The sequence below is a fragment of the Amphibalanus amphitrite genome, unplaced genomic scaffold (genome assembly GCF_019059575.1).
Source record: "Amphibalanus amphitrite isolate SeventyFive unplaced genomic scaffold, NRLGWU_Aamphi_draft 000279F_arrow, whole genome shotgun sequence".
In the NCBI taxonomy this organism is placed as follows: domain Eukaryota; kingdom Metazoa; phylum Arthropoda; class Thecostraca; order Balanomorpha; family Balanidae; genus Amphibalanus; species Amphibalanus amphitrite.
This window is the reverse complement of record NW_024881774.1, coordinates 292,890-308,176: the sequence shown is the minus strand read 5'-3', so window position 1 is coordinate 308,176 and position 15,287 is coordinate 292,890. Positions and strand designations below refer to the sequence as shown.

Here is a 15,287-nt window from a genome sequence, read left to right as displayed (position 1 = left end):
TCATTTTTTGTCCCACTTGACGTGGAATGCCCCGAGTGAGATGTGGGAAGAGGTGCCTCGCTTTCCACAAGATTGGAGCAGCTAGAGGAGCTGGTGATGATGCTGGAGGATACCACACCACTGGCAGAACTAGTCAAACTTCAGCAGGTGGCGAGTCTGAAGCAGGGTATATTGAGTGACGGGTAGGACGAACTTTGGTAGGCATTTCTAGTATATCTACTAGAAAACCTACTATATGTGGTCGGGACTAGCAAAAAGTTAAATCAAACTAGAATATGGTAACGCTTATGGTTAGCAGTTGTGACGCGCACGTGACATTCATTTCTTAAATTTCTAAAATAACAGGTTTTAGGGGCCGATTAGTGGGCAGATACCTTCTATTAGCTATTCATAATTGATTATGCAAACATTCAAGAATCTACGTCATTCGATTCTAGCCGAAATCACGCGGCGCTTCCAGGATTCGAACTCACGACCCCAGTGTCCCAAAAATATATTTTGGATTGGGTGTCGGAGGGGAATATTCGTCACTACAAAGAGGGCTGAGAGTGGAAAATTGCCAGTCAGGAAGGCACAAAAGGAGCGGAAAACAGATCAACAATTTATTTGTGAATGTTGGGGAGGGTGCGGGAGCTGCGTTATAGGATGATTCAATAAAATATAGAGAGGTAAAAGGTACACGCAGATGCTCCTGATTGGTAAAACAGGGGAGTGAAAAATCGCTCTGGAAAATTGGAGGTGAGAGTGGAAAATTATTTTGATTTGGGTGTCGCTTCCCACCCAAACTGGCAAATTTTGGGACGAGCCCGATACGCTACCGACTGCGCTACCGAGGACCGCGCGCCGACGATCGGAGAGGCGGATCTCGGGTGCTGGCGTGCAGAGAAATCTTTACCCTGTACGCCGTAGAAGATCGGCTGGGTTTCGTGAAAAATGGTAGAGGAAATGTCGAAAGAAAATTCATCGATCTATCATTTGACTAAGACTAAGAACCATTGATTCCTTCAAAGGTTGACCGAGATATCGCTCGCTGAAAACAGGCCATTTAACATGTAAACCCTATGGGCTGGTAGGAAATGTACGCCGTGGAGCAGCAGTGCTACCAACTAACTTCGGCGGGGGCCGAGTCTGAAGGGGCGCTGGCTGTAAGGCGCCGTTTGTGGCGCAGCGCAAGTAGAGGATGACTTTAGAAAGGAAAGCGAGGGCTCTTTCCAAGCGATGTAAGGCCCTCGATGGTACGCTGACCCAGGGTATATTGAGTGAAGGGTAGGACGAACTTTGGTAGGAATTTCTAGTATAACTACTAGAAAACCTACTATATGTGGTCGGGACTAGCAAAAAGTTAGTTCAATCTAGAATATGGTAGCGCTTATGGTTGGTAGTCGTGACGCGCACGTTACAGTTCTGCACGGCTGCAATTTTCCACAGCCTAGCCGCCCCGCAGCCGTGGCTCCACAGCCACAGCCGCCCACAGCCGTGGCAAACTGTGGGCAGCCAGCCGTTAGCCGGCCGTGGATACTTTCAATGAAATGCAACCAAATAGTATATAATAAGTTGTTTTTAGTTGAAACATATAGCCAAAAGCACATTGCAATGGGCTATAGATTCTCAAGCTCATGAAGCATCATAGGTTAAAGGAAATAGTTCACTTTCACGAAATTATTTTTTTTGCAATGGATTTATGATTTTTTATGTTCAAAATGATCAGCAAAGAAAATAAAACCTATTTATAACAAAAGATTATTTTCTATATTTTGATATAGGAAGGACTTTTCAGTTTCTGTAAGGCACAGGCGATCCAGTATGAAAAGAGCATGGGTCCCGAAAATTCTTCAGAAACTAGAGAAATGATCGCGGCCACCGGCATTTGGGTGATCTGCTGCTGCTGAATGTCCTTATTGATCAGTACGAGAATTTCTCTAGAGTTCTCGTAGATAATTTCTCTAGTTTCTGAAGAATTTTCGGTACCCATGCTCTTTTCATACTGGATGCGAATATATGCAAGGCACACATCGTCAACGCAAGACACCTTTTTCGGGACGAGAAATAGAATATCTTTGCCTAGGGTGATCGTTGGGCTGTAAAAGCTCCTGATTTATGCTCGTCTCAGCCCAGGCTACGGAACTGCTATTCCAGTTCAAAACCCATGTTAAAAAGTGAACTATTTCCTTTAAGTGGTTGTGTATCTGGATTTAGGCCGAAGGCCTGAAGCCTGATGCGCAACGCATGCCTACACAAGCCCTTGCAAGTTGTTAAGAAAGCTGGGTAGGTAGGTACCTACATCAACAGAAAACATAAACAACGAACCAGAGCAGTGTAGCACTAGCAGTGTAGACATATAATGCCAAATCCTGAAGCATGGTTGTGGGACAGAACAACATACCCTGATGCTTTTCATTATCAATGTTGGGTATGGAAAATGAAACTGAAGTTGATGGATTGTCAAACAGTGATTGTCTAGTCAAAATTCTTGCTTCTTTCTTACCTTGCATATTTTCTGGGGTGTCATATGCCAGGCTTGAAGCAGCCTTCTGAGCAAGTCTCAAACTAATTTGATATGCAATGCAAGGCATCAAAACACTAGTGAGCATCCAAGAAAATCTATTTTGATTTTTCCAAATAATGATCTTCGCTCAAGTCCCCAAGGACGTGCGAGCCACAATTGCCTCTTTCAATCAAAAATTTTACTTGAGTTTTTAATGACGTCAATAGCCAAGAAGTGGCAATAATTTTTTTCATTATAAACAGCCATAAAAATGATTATTTATTAATAATTATGTTATGTAATTCAAAACTTGCTCTCAAACAAAGATTAGGTATCAAATTTTTACATTTTCAGAAGAAGACGTCATTTTATTAGTAAAGACAACAGCTCGCGTAAGAAATATTGTGTTCAGGGTTTTCACCGTCATGTGAATTACGTGTTCAGGGTTTTCACCATCATGTGGATTAACCGTAAGTAAGGTTCATGCTCACTTATAATCTAATTCCATTGGCTTCGTTGATCAGCATTTTCTGTTAGCGGTCACTCACACACCAGTTAGAACATAAAGCACCAGTTTTATGTTATGTAATAAGACTTGCCGAAAATCCAGAAATACATCTAAGAGGTATTTTAGATAATATTTTATTAAGCCTTTACCTGCCTTTACCTAGGCGTAATTTCTTTTTCTATTATCTGAAAGAATTATTGAACGCTCGTCTTCAATAGCTGTAAGGTGCTCTCCTAATGACCAGGTGAGATTGATTTGAGAGGGAGGTGACAATGCAACATGTTGCATTTTCTGAAACTGTCAAGCTATTGATGATGAAGGAACAATTGGTACCTATAATTAGTATTCTGTACCAGAGTGCAAACTCCCCTACAGCAAATGGTAAAACCATTACAGGTTTTCAAAGGCTTCACCACTTTCAATGTTGCTGGGCATCCTTTGCATGATTTTTACAGGCTAGACTGCTTGAATGTAAGATTAAGGATTTAAAAATTTATATTTGAGTACTTAAGATTGAGCTTGAAATCTCACAGCCGTGGCCACAGCCGTAGCCGTGTTCTTGGAGATATTTGCAGCCGCCCCGGCCCACAGCCGTGGGGCTGCAGCCAGCCGCGGCTGCAGCCGGCCGGTGCAGACCTCTAGCGCACGTGACAATCATTTCTTTAATTTCTTAAATAACAGGTTTTAAGGGCCGATTAGTGGGCAGATACATTCAATTAGCTATTAATAATTGATTATGCAAACATTTAAGAATCTACATCATTTAATTCTAGCCAAAATCACGCGGCGCTCCCAGGATTCGAACTCACGACCCTCGGATCTGTAGCCCGATACGCTACCGACTGCGCTACCGAGGACCGCGAACCGACGATCGGAGAGGCGGATCGCGGGTGCTGGCGTGCAGAGAAATCTTTACCCTGTACGCCGTAGAAGATCGGCTGGGTTTCGTGAAAAATGGTAGAGGAATTGTCGAAAGAAAATTCATCGATCTATCATTTGAGACTAAGAACCATTGATTTCTTTAAAGGTTGACCGAGATATCGCTCGCCGAAAACAGGCCATTTAACATGTAAACCCTATGGGCTGGTAGGAAATGTACGCCGTGGAGCAGCAGTGCTACCAACTAACTTCGGCGGGGGCCGCGCTGACCAGTGTGCCGTCCCGTGCCACCCTCTCACGATGGACCAGATCTGTCTGGATCACACTTGGAATCGTTGACATAGCACTGACCATCCTTATTCCTTGATGTAACTAATAACTATTCAGAGCATGGCGATCTACAGAAGCTGTGCATGGTGCCCTTTGATGAAACTTCACTGGACAAGTGCTACAGCTACGATGCGATGTGTGGTCAGGCGCAAGGCCGTATATAGGTCAGGTGATAGATTTAGATACTGGGAGGCAAAGTTTAGCCCGCGCACCGAAGGGGGTCCGCGCCAGGCCCATGTCACTCCACTTTTGATGACATCATAAGGGGGCCTCAGGACAATTAATGGCGTGGTGCGCCACAATCGCTCCCAAGCTACTTATCAACAGCTGCCATTTTTGAAAATATTATTTTGAAAAAAGTTTCAAGTAATGAAAATATTGTAATACAGTTGAAGCTTAAATCTATACCATATCTAAAAACTTACTGAAAAATGATTTATCCATAGTAAAAATATAAGCTCGATGCGTTTTTACGTTGCTTTCCTGCTACTGCAGAGGGTTTTTAAATCGTCTATATCTTCAAAACCGGCCATTTCTTAGCATATTGCTGCTCTTTTTTGTCGCTGGAAAATTAGTTGGGCTTTCCATTGACATCAACGGCTGAGCGGTATGTGCAGAGTGCCATCAATAATTTCCAAATGAAGTTAGTCATTTTTACGTTGTAAAGGAATGGAGTACCCCTTGCGAGCATCAGGGGTGACGTCACTCAGGATCTGTCTCTGATTGGTCGGCGGGGGAGTGACTGTACCTTCTATAGACGGCCTTGGTCCGCGCCAGCTTCCCAGTAAACATGCCGACGTCGGCCCGACGTCGGCCGACGTCGGGGTGACGTCGGCAACTCGGCATCAGCATTCCGACGTCGGCCCGACGTCGGTCCAACCTCGGCACGACGTCGGCTGGATGTCGGATATGCCCGCATGTTCCGACGTCCAGCCGAGGTCCAGCCGACGTCGGGCCGACGTCGGACCGAGATCAATTGCTGAGGTCCAGCCGACGTCGGGCCGACGTCGGACCGACATCGGCCGCTGTTTTGACCGTTAAAATAATATAAAATACATGTTTCATGTTTCATAAAGAGCTTCTGTATTCAAAATATCCTCAGGATTCTCAAATCTTCCTCCACGCCGCAACCCCCTGATCCGGACTGGACGGGAAACTTTATCCCATTTGGGATTGCCCGTAAGCCGAGCTCGCCCGTAGCCGGGTGCGGTGAGTGCTTGGGGGCTGCCCGGCCTATCCTTTGGTCAGGCTCAGCCCCGGCAACTCACCAGGGCCGGGCCCAGTTCATATAGAAAGGCCAGTCGGCAAGTGTCACTTTGCCAAAGTGCCACTTATCAAAGGGACACTTTGGGAAACGTTGGTGCAGGTGTGTAGTTGTACCTATGATTGACTATATGAATCCATTGTGGGGTCGCCCTTTCCAATAAGTGTCACGTAACAGCAATGGGACCAGGGACTCTATATGAACTGGACCCAGGGTGCTCGCCAAGAAGACCAATGTCTCCATCCTATGATCCTTCCGGCTCTGAAATGGTCTTGTCAGACCGAAAGGGCATAACCTAACAAAACAAACCGGACTCGTTAGCTGGCTGCGTGGTGTAGTGGTTAGCGCACTAACCTCGCATTCGAATGACACGGGGTTCGAACCCCATCGCCGGCTGATGCTTTTGGCGTGTTGTCCCAGTAAACATGCCGACGTCGGCGACTGCAAGATTACTTGGCGACTGGGGGGCTCGAATCCCGCCGCCGGTTGATATTTTTGGCGCGTTGTCCCAATAAACATGCCGACGTCGGCCCCGTCGGTCCAACGACAAACGATCTCGTCAACCTCGGCAAACGATCTCGGCCCGACGTCGGCTCGACGTCGGCTGGACTTCGCCTGGACGTCGGAACATGCGGGCATATCCGACGTCCAGCCGATGTCGGGCCGAGGTTGAACCGACGCTGGGCCGACGTCGGGCCGAGCCTCGGCCCGACGTCGGGCCGACGTCGGCATGTTTACTGGGTTGGAACCGACGGGGGGGGGGATCGGTTGATCGCTCCCCCTGAGATCTCGAGAACGAAGCAAGATAGCGACAAATGGTAAACGGCATGGGATACGCACGGACAAGTTCTACTATTTTTACAAATGTCATTTTCAGGTCAGGTCAAAGATGACGTCACAAGGGTCAAAAAACTCAAAATGGCAGCGCTAGAAATGAAGAGCTTTTGTCGAAAAAAAAACTTTCGAAGTAGAGAAGCTAGGAACCAACCTATGGCACCATCGTGATCCTCTAGTCAATCCGCATCATATCATATATGTGTTGACCTCGAAAGGTCAAGGTCAAAGGTTGACCTCAGCCCCTCAGGTCACGTGACATCAAGGTCATCATGTGTATCATTCGATGCGCCTTAGCGAGCGGAACACAATGAGGCCATCTGCGCGGCTGTATCTCGTTCCTGTAAGGATTTATAAGCAAAAACCTTTGGTGGCCCTTCATGGCGTCACATAACCTTACAGCTAAAAAGGCCTCAAGGTAGTAATTCGTATTGTAATGGGATAAACAATGGGAACTATTTTGAATTATATTCTTTTGAATTGGCTACACGTGATTCACCTGTGTAATGTGTATTTAGGCCAATGTTTTTGAATTGTTATCATTTGGGATGTAAGGCTTGAAAAAGACATTTTGTCGAAACACATGTGTAGCCAATTCAAAAGAATATAATTCAAAATAGTTCCCATTGTTTATCTCATTACAATACTACTTGTCCTAAGCTCTTATCAAGTACAGGGTGGAAAGTAATTACGCGAACATGTATTTTCTTACAATTTCGCCCGTCAGTGGAGATTTTGTATGAGCGCGGGCTGTCATTGAACATGATTGGTCGTGTTTGTTGTCGCCTCATCTACCAAAAGTGACCTTACTTTGAAAAATGACTTGGAAGGTCAACAACACGTCTCGACTTCGAATGGTGCAGACGCCATACGCTGCACAAGACCACAATGTGCAAAGATCGCAATTTGGTGTTGCCAGGGAAAGCGTTTGTGATTATTTTGGCTGGATTGGTGCGGAAGGGACTCGGAACGGTCTCGGCACCAGCATTACTCAATTACACGTTTGGTTGAAGCATAAAAAGCAAAGCCGTTGGCGGCAGTAAAACCTCGGCGAATTCAGGCGCCGAATGGGTGGTCACCATTTCCGCGACCAAACGACAACAGTCGATCCGAAAACAGGCGAAATGGTTTACTATGGCCGGGTACCCGATCTAAGATATCACGATTCATACATAAATACATAAATCCGTGAAAATTCGAAAATCAAGCCGTACAAACAATCGAGATGGCCAAAATTCATGAATTAACAGCAGGATTGTCAATTTAAGTTTTCTAAAGACCGGCAAACCTGAACAGAGGACAGGCAGCTGGCTTTGTGGTTGGGTGAGACATCTTCGAAGCTATTTCATCCGTCAAACCTGCAGAACAACGTGTTGGGGGTTGCTGATGCGTCCGACGTCCCGCCCGTCCCAACCTTCAAACATCCGGCAAAGGAACACACATCAGCGTGTTATGAGCGCCCGGATGGTGTCAGAATTGCATGTAGTGACCAAAAAGGCAACCAAAAATAAAGTATACAACTAGTGGAACATCCTTCCAGACGAGTCTCTTTATCTAATCCACCAATGCACCAAAAGGGGCAAAATGATTGAGCGCACTTTTGTGCCCGACGAAAAGAAACTCTTCTTCATGATTGATAAAGTCCTTCCTCTCACGGCCAAAAAGACGCAAGACTGGTGCTTTGAGAATCTGTTCTTCTGGGCATATAATGGTCAATCTGGGAATAGCCCAGACCTCAATTTGATCAAAAATATCCAGGCGACTCTTCAGGAGAGCGTCTAAGAGCTGCTAGTAGCCACCAACATCGATTGCCTCACCAGACAGCTCCAGGAGGCGTGGACTAAGCTTTGGCCAACAGTGCTTGACATGCTCATGTCAATTATGCCTGAACGCCTGCATATTTACGTCTGGACAACGAGTTGCGGGGAAAAGTGCTGATTGTGTTGCAGTTTTAGGAGCCGGTGATTAGGCTGGATTTTTGGGTTACTTTTTCGTTCCGATTCATGTATTTCATAGTGTTTGGCTTTTGAATATTTTAGTTCCTTCAGATAAATATTACTTGCCTTACAACTTTTGTAAAAACGTTTCATTTCTTTTATAAGCCGACGTTCAGAGTCCTAAAAATACATCAGCACTACAATCAATGTAAACAAACAAATGGAGCACCACTTGGCTCTGTTCCAAGGCCATTTTTTAGTTTATCTGGTGGTTTTCTTGCTCTTGTACGTCGTTTTGTTGGATGTTTTGAATCCCTTAAGATTGACTTATATCATATTTAAGAAGCATGTTGACTGAAAACAATCTGAAGTATCTAGGAGGCTGACAGAGGTCCTGACTACTGACCAATATCAATATCAAGTTGAACAAGTTATGAAATTTTGGTTGATAAACGCAAGTTGATCGGGCTCATATATCAGCAAGAAAAAGTAAAATTAAAAGAGCTTATTGTCCAAAAACAAGCTATAATATTGCAGACCTTGGAGCAATACTGAAGAGCACGCTGATCAGGATCATGCCAGAAAATGTTGACTGATGAGTGCATATTGATGTATTGGTATGAATATTGAATGATAACTTACAACAGCAAGATAAATTAGTGCTAACTATAAAGTTAAAATCTAGAATGAATGGACTTGGACAGTTTTACTATGCTTAGATGCTATGCAGATTGTAATGTGCATCAGGTACTCAGTGTCTGGCAAATGAAACATGCGATCATTCCATTGCTACTGGAGGAGAAAGCTTGGATCACTAAATCCACTTTATGTTGATTTTGATGTTAATCATCATCACTGTATTTCTTGAAAAAAGAATTGTAGTAAAATTGTCAATGTGACAATCCATGCAAGGATGTGATCATATTATGTGTTCATAGTCATTCGTGATAGTCATTATTGGTCCAATATACAATGGCAAAGCTCTCAGTCTCAGAATTTCTTCCTGTGGATGGCCAGCAGTGACTCAGAGCTTAGAAGTATTAGTTTTCTTCACAGGGCTGGGATAAAAAGTACTGAGGCTAATCTTCCACCAAGGAACTCTACTTTGATTTGACATGGTATGAGATGTAGGCACAAGTAGGTAGGTGCTCAGTTCCTATAGTCAGTAGTTGTGTATGTTTAGTCGGGTTAGCTTAGATCAGATTGTTAGTTTTTTAATTTGCCAAATGTCCATAAAAATGTGACCTGAGCAATGAGCATACCTGAGTCCTGAACCTGACTAACCTGACAGCTGACCTAACCTCAATCATCACACATATTTGCAGCCTACCCAAGACCTGCATGGCGATGGCAGTAGCACCCAGTTATAGGTAGGTACTCACCTTAACTCAATCTTACCTGCTAACCTTCAACTTGCCAAAAGTTAGCTCAAATTGCCAAGCTGTGTCCAGGGAAACAGTCAACTGAGGAACTGGCTCATTGGGTGGCTGGTGTGAGTCTGTGCATTTAAAGTGTTTCTTCTCTGAAGCTGCTCTGCACTGCTGTATGTCATGTTAGATGCTCAGAAAATGTGGGAAATGATTACTAAGATACTTTAGTGCTTTGTTAATGCTCGAGACATGAACAAGTACAGATCCAGATCCTGCAGGGTACAGCTATGAGTTAGGTGCTAGGTGAGTATGTTATGTGAATGTGCTGTTCCCTGTTTGACCGTAAGTATACAAACAAGCACAAGGTCACAGTTATATTCAATCTCCACATAAACGTACAACAAAAACGGCCATAGCCTAACTCCGAACACACCACAGATAACTTAAGCGTTTGAAGGCACAAAAATGTTTTGATTAACAGGACAGGTTTACAATATATCCTCTGTCCTTAGGGGATCTTGCTGCCAAGTTGAGGTATGATGACTGAACTTCAGGATTGATCAACCTTTTCTTAGCCACTGCTTATATACGAGAAAGACCAAATGCTTGTTTGTTTTGATTTACAGGCCATGTATACAATATATCCTCTGTCCTTGGGGGATCTTGCTGCCAAGTTGAGGTACGATGACTGAACTTCAGGATTGATCAACCTTTTCTTAGCCACTGCTTATAAACGAGAAAGACCAAATGCTTGTTTGTAAACTGCGTTGAAAATTTAATGATCCACCTTCAATTCTGACATGAAGGCACAAATGAAATAGCTCCCTCTCCTTTTGGAATACACAAAGCAAAATATTTAATAACTGTTTTAGTGGATTGACAAGAGCAATTAGCATATCCTTCCCTCAAATTAACTTCTGGCACTGTTGATGAATTGGACATGAATTACACTGACGCTTATTCGCTTCATATTTTGTAACAAACGCGATAAAACTGCAATATAACAGCACTATATGCTTCTTGACAAAATGCAATAGCATTAAAAATTTAGCCCTGATGGCATTCATTCTTGGTGGAAACGTAATTACAAAATATTTTGTAGTAACTATTAAATTTCGGCCGAAAACAGTGCACGGTTTAAAAAAGAATCATTCCAATGACGGTCCATTCTTGCGGTCCTGAAATCGCCACTATTTCCGGCCTCTCTAACGCAACTCGTTGTCCAGACGTAAATATGCTGAACGCCTTTGTCAGTGTATCGCACATAAATAGGAATATATGAAAGGATGAAATTTTCATGTCACCCGCCGCTTTTTCCATTGCTATAAGACGAAAAAGTATGTTCGCGTAATTACTTTCCACCCTGTATTAATTCGTATTCGATTCGGGCTACACTGAGGTAAAAAATTGTTAAAAACCAAATATTTCGGCTTTATTGAGTAGCCTTGTTCACTGGTTTGAAATATGAAATACAAAAAGACGATACAAATGTGATAACATGCAAAACAGGTTCGTGCTATCATTGATCTGTGACTTTCTTTTTTTACACTGTGCATAAAGCTAAGTGTAAAAAAAGGAAGTCACAGATCAATGATATCACGAACCTGTTTTGCATGTTATCACATTTATATCGTCTTTTTGTATTTCATATTTCAAATCAGTGAACAAGGCTACTCAATAAAGCCGAAATATTTGGTTTTTAACAATTTTTTTACCTCAGTGTAGCCCGAAACGAATACGAATTACTGTCATTTACCTGAGGAAGATTAGAAATGACACTTCGTCAAGGCCTCAAGGTAGTCAAGGTTGATCAGAGACAGCCATTCAGAGACTGGAGTTGGACTGGAGACAGTTTGTATTAGATCGTTACTATACAGTTTGTATCAAACATTTACTGTTTAGTCCACGGTGTGGCTAATGCCCGTGACCCATCCGTTTTGGAAATAGAGTCTGCGCTTCTGAAGAAGCTGAAGCGGCCCTTCAGTTTTGTCGGGAACCTAAGCTTAATGCTTATTCCGTCCTCGCGCCTAGCTCCGCCGCACGCCCAGTTCATGGAGTTCTGGGAAGTATGTGGACAAGTTCAACTGAATCCGGCAGCACCGAACTTCACCGGCAATGTAACAACAATCCATAAAACTTATAACAACAGGCCTAAGCAAAATCACAGTTGGAAAAGTGTGGAAAAGTGCTGTCACAACAGCACGGACTGGCACCAGTCGGGAGTGCAGGGGACATGACGTCGTTCGCCAGCCAGGACAGCGCTGGGCGGCCTAACATAAAAATGGTGAAAATGCGCCGTGCTCTGGGTGATGTACGCCATGGCCAAGGCCCTATATAGAAGGTATGCTCATTAGGCCGAAGCAGCGATTTCCGTGACGTCACAGGTACGAAGGGTCGGACGGCTGTAATGCAATCCTATGGAAAATGACCCAACTTTAGGGCTCTCCCACATAGCTGCCAGACTCGACACTAAGGTAAAAATTATATCACATAAAAGCTCGAATCAAGACGAACAAGAAACCTATCTGACGTTTTTACGTATTACTGACGGCTTAGACTCTATTCAAGTATATTCAGAGCTCTGCATTAGCTCACTTTTTCTGCTGTCAATGCCACTACAAATGCCTAGTCGGCGCACGTGCACTTGTCGAGCGGGGACCACCAGTCGGGCGATTCGGAGCTGCCGCCCAATCAGAACGCGGCAATGCCGTGACGTCATTGGTCGCACACGACACGTTACGGAGATAGGGATGAGACAGCCCTGCGCCATGGCAAAAAAAAAAAAACAGGCACATCCAGTGCCATCAGCATAGCAGCCGTCACTATTGCGCAGCAGGAGAAGGCGATAATCGACTGGCGCAGCTTCACCCTGACCCGTGAGTTGATGGTCGATCAGCTGCAGCAGGCACCGAGGATGGACGGTCCCGGGCAGATCGTCGAGATCGACGAGTCCCTGTTCCGTGGAAGGCGGAAGTACAAGAAAAGCCGCATGCTGCAGGAAGATGGCGTGCCTGGCCGGATGCCCAAAACCACGGGTAGAGGATCAAGGGCCCCTGGGTGTTCGGGCTTCTTCATCAAGCGACGGGAGAGCTCCGCTTGTTTGACGTCGAAAAGCGAGACGCACCCCTCCCCCTCCTTACCCTCCCCGATTTTGTAATATTTCGTTTGACTTTCACACCTTGTTCACGCTCTATATTATGACTTATAAGTTGTCTGAACGATCTCCATCCATCCGCCATGCCTCATGTGTCTTATGGCGCCTGAAGCGAAGTGAAATTTGGCATGCCGAATCTGTGGGTGTAAGGGGTCTTGGTATTAACCCGGCACCGCCTGGGCTATTTCCGTACCCACATCAGCCTGGGGGGGGGGGGGTCGGATCCGACCCCCCCCCCTGTTATCTCGAGAACCAATGGTCGTATCGAGCCGCGCGAGGCGGCGTTCGAAAGGTCTCTACGAGACCTTCCCAAAGCACTCTTAAGATTTTAAGATTGAGGTCAACTTTCGGGTCAAGGTCAGGTCAAAGGTCAAATTCAGGGGTTTTGCATGATTACGCTTACGGACAGCGGAATCGATAGCTGCTGCTCGAAACTCACCACAAATGACCTCAAAGACATAGTGAAGGTACCATGTGCGTATAGGGGTCATACTAAGTACAGGTCAAGGTCAGGTCAGGTCACGAAAGGTCACGGTTTTCACTTTCTGCTACATGGGCGTGCGACTCATGTTTTATGGCTTATTTTTCACGCCAAATCCGATGGTAATGGTTATATGTGACCCCACGTCACTGTGCTGGTGATAAGTGTGCATTGAAAGCATAAAAAATCGTTTATACCATACATAACTAAACGAGGGCTAAGAAAAAAAGTCAATTTTCAACTTTTTATTTTTGACATAAAAATGCACTCTTCTAGACGAGCTTTGTCCCAGGAATCTAGTGGTGCCATTTGTTTTCGCATGCGATGTTCAGAAGTGCCTCTAATTCGCGAAAATGCTTATGACGTCACCATCCCCTATGCATGTTGGAGCTATTTTTTACAATTTGGGGGTCAAAAATCAAGATAGAAAGTTGAAATTTGGGACATCTAATGTTCTAATAGAGCTCTATAACATATATTCCGTTTTTTTTTAAATTCTCAAAATTTTGGATTTTATTAGCTGTTTTCCCAAAAAATAGTTTTTTAAATTTTTGGGGGTGAAAAACGCATTTTATGGAAAATCCGAGATAGCCATTTTTAAGAACTCGTTGAGCTGCGTCTTTTCATGTCTTTAATTTGCAATTTGCTTAAAACCTCGATTTTTGGCGATTTTTTAAACATTTACCATTTTTTGACTGAAAACGCCTTGTAGTTACATCACTAAAATCGATATATCTCAGAAATTTTTGAAATTTTTTTCTTAAAAATTGCACAGGAGACGTCAAATTGATGGGGGAGAAGGTATGCGAAGTTTCAAGTTGATAGCGCAAGCGGTTCATGAGTTATTCAAGAAAAACGGAGGGGGGGTCGGATCCGACCCCCCCCCCCCCCCAGGCGGTCGCGGGTTAAAACTTGGGGGTGATCAGCCCAGGGGTGTGCCGTCAGCACGTGCAAAAGGGCGCTCTCATAGGCTGAACACGGGGCCGGCAAAAATCGCGAACGGGCGAAAACGAGCCGACATGCATCGCTTTCCGGGCTTAGATCTCGGCAACGGCGGAACGCCTCAACACCACCGGCACCGTATCTCCACCTCCCCCAACTTCCGGAAACGGGGGGGTCAGGGAGGTGGATAGTCCACACGTACCGACTGGCAGGGGCAGGAGCGTACCTTTGGTGTGCAGGGCAGTCCGGCTGCCTCTCACTCCCCGCGCTACGAAAGTCGTGTCCGCTGATCGGCCGTCTTTTCCCGATAAGCTCGGCGATTGTTGGTGGTGTCGGGGTTGACCTCCATGTTAGCTCGCGCCGCGGGCAGGGCCATCCAAGGCCGCTCACGCAAACGCCCCAGGCCTCTAGCGCCCACTGTCCCCTACAGTGGACCCCTACAGTTGAGCACAGATCATTCGCTGCCTGCGAACCAATCACTCCAAAGAAGGCCGGCTCTATCACACGCGTCAAAATCCACAGCACAATATCATTCCCCACCACACACAGACACGCCGCACCCCAGCCTCCGAACGCGACTGCCGCGCTGCAAATGGTGGTAGTTCGCAAAGAGGCGCACAGATGGCACTACTGTAGAGGTCTTTCCCTGCCGTCGTCCCTTGCGCCGCGCCGAGCGGCACTGTCCGGGACTCCGGGGGCGGGGCATGAGTCGACCGGTGTCGCGAGTGGCGGAGGGGGAGGGGAGGGGGCTGGAGGGGAACCCCAGGCGCGTAACAGATGGCGGCGCGAGGAGGAAAAGTAGAAACAACTTGACGTCTGATTCTTGTGTGATAAGTGATCGTTGGTTACCTCTGTCATGCTAGTTAGATGTCGGTAATGAACATTCTCATCATGCCGACTACCGACAAAACTGAACATGACATCTTGCATGGGTGCGGATTTGTATACCTTTGGGGATGGTACAGCACCCATGCTCAAATGAGCACCCCAATGGTATTCCGGGCACCCTCAAATGTTCCAGATAGCAGCCCCGGTGATTTTGTCACGAGCACCAGCCCGCGCCGGGCTGGTGCTCGTAAGATTCCGCGCCGGGCCGGGGGGGG

The 15,287-nt window shown here is 45.6% G+C and overlaps 1 protein-coding gene across 2 annotated transcripts in view; it reads right to left on the bottom strand.

Moving 5' to 3' along the window:
* The window catches only part of LOC122387261, a 39,014-nt gene extending 24,233 nt beyond the window's left edge, over nt 1-14,781 (bottom strand). The window contains exon 1 of one of the 2 annotated variants that reach the window (XM_043377320.1): nt 14,411-14,781. The gene's annotated coding sequence lies outside the window, so the exon portion shown is untranslated. The remainder of the gene's footprint in view (nt 1-14,410) is intronic. The other variant, XM_043377321.1, reaches the window with a different exon arrangement.
* Nucleotides 14,782-15,287: the final 506 nt, after the last annotated feature.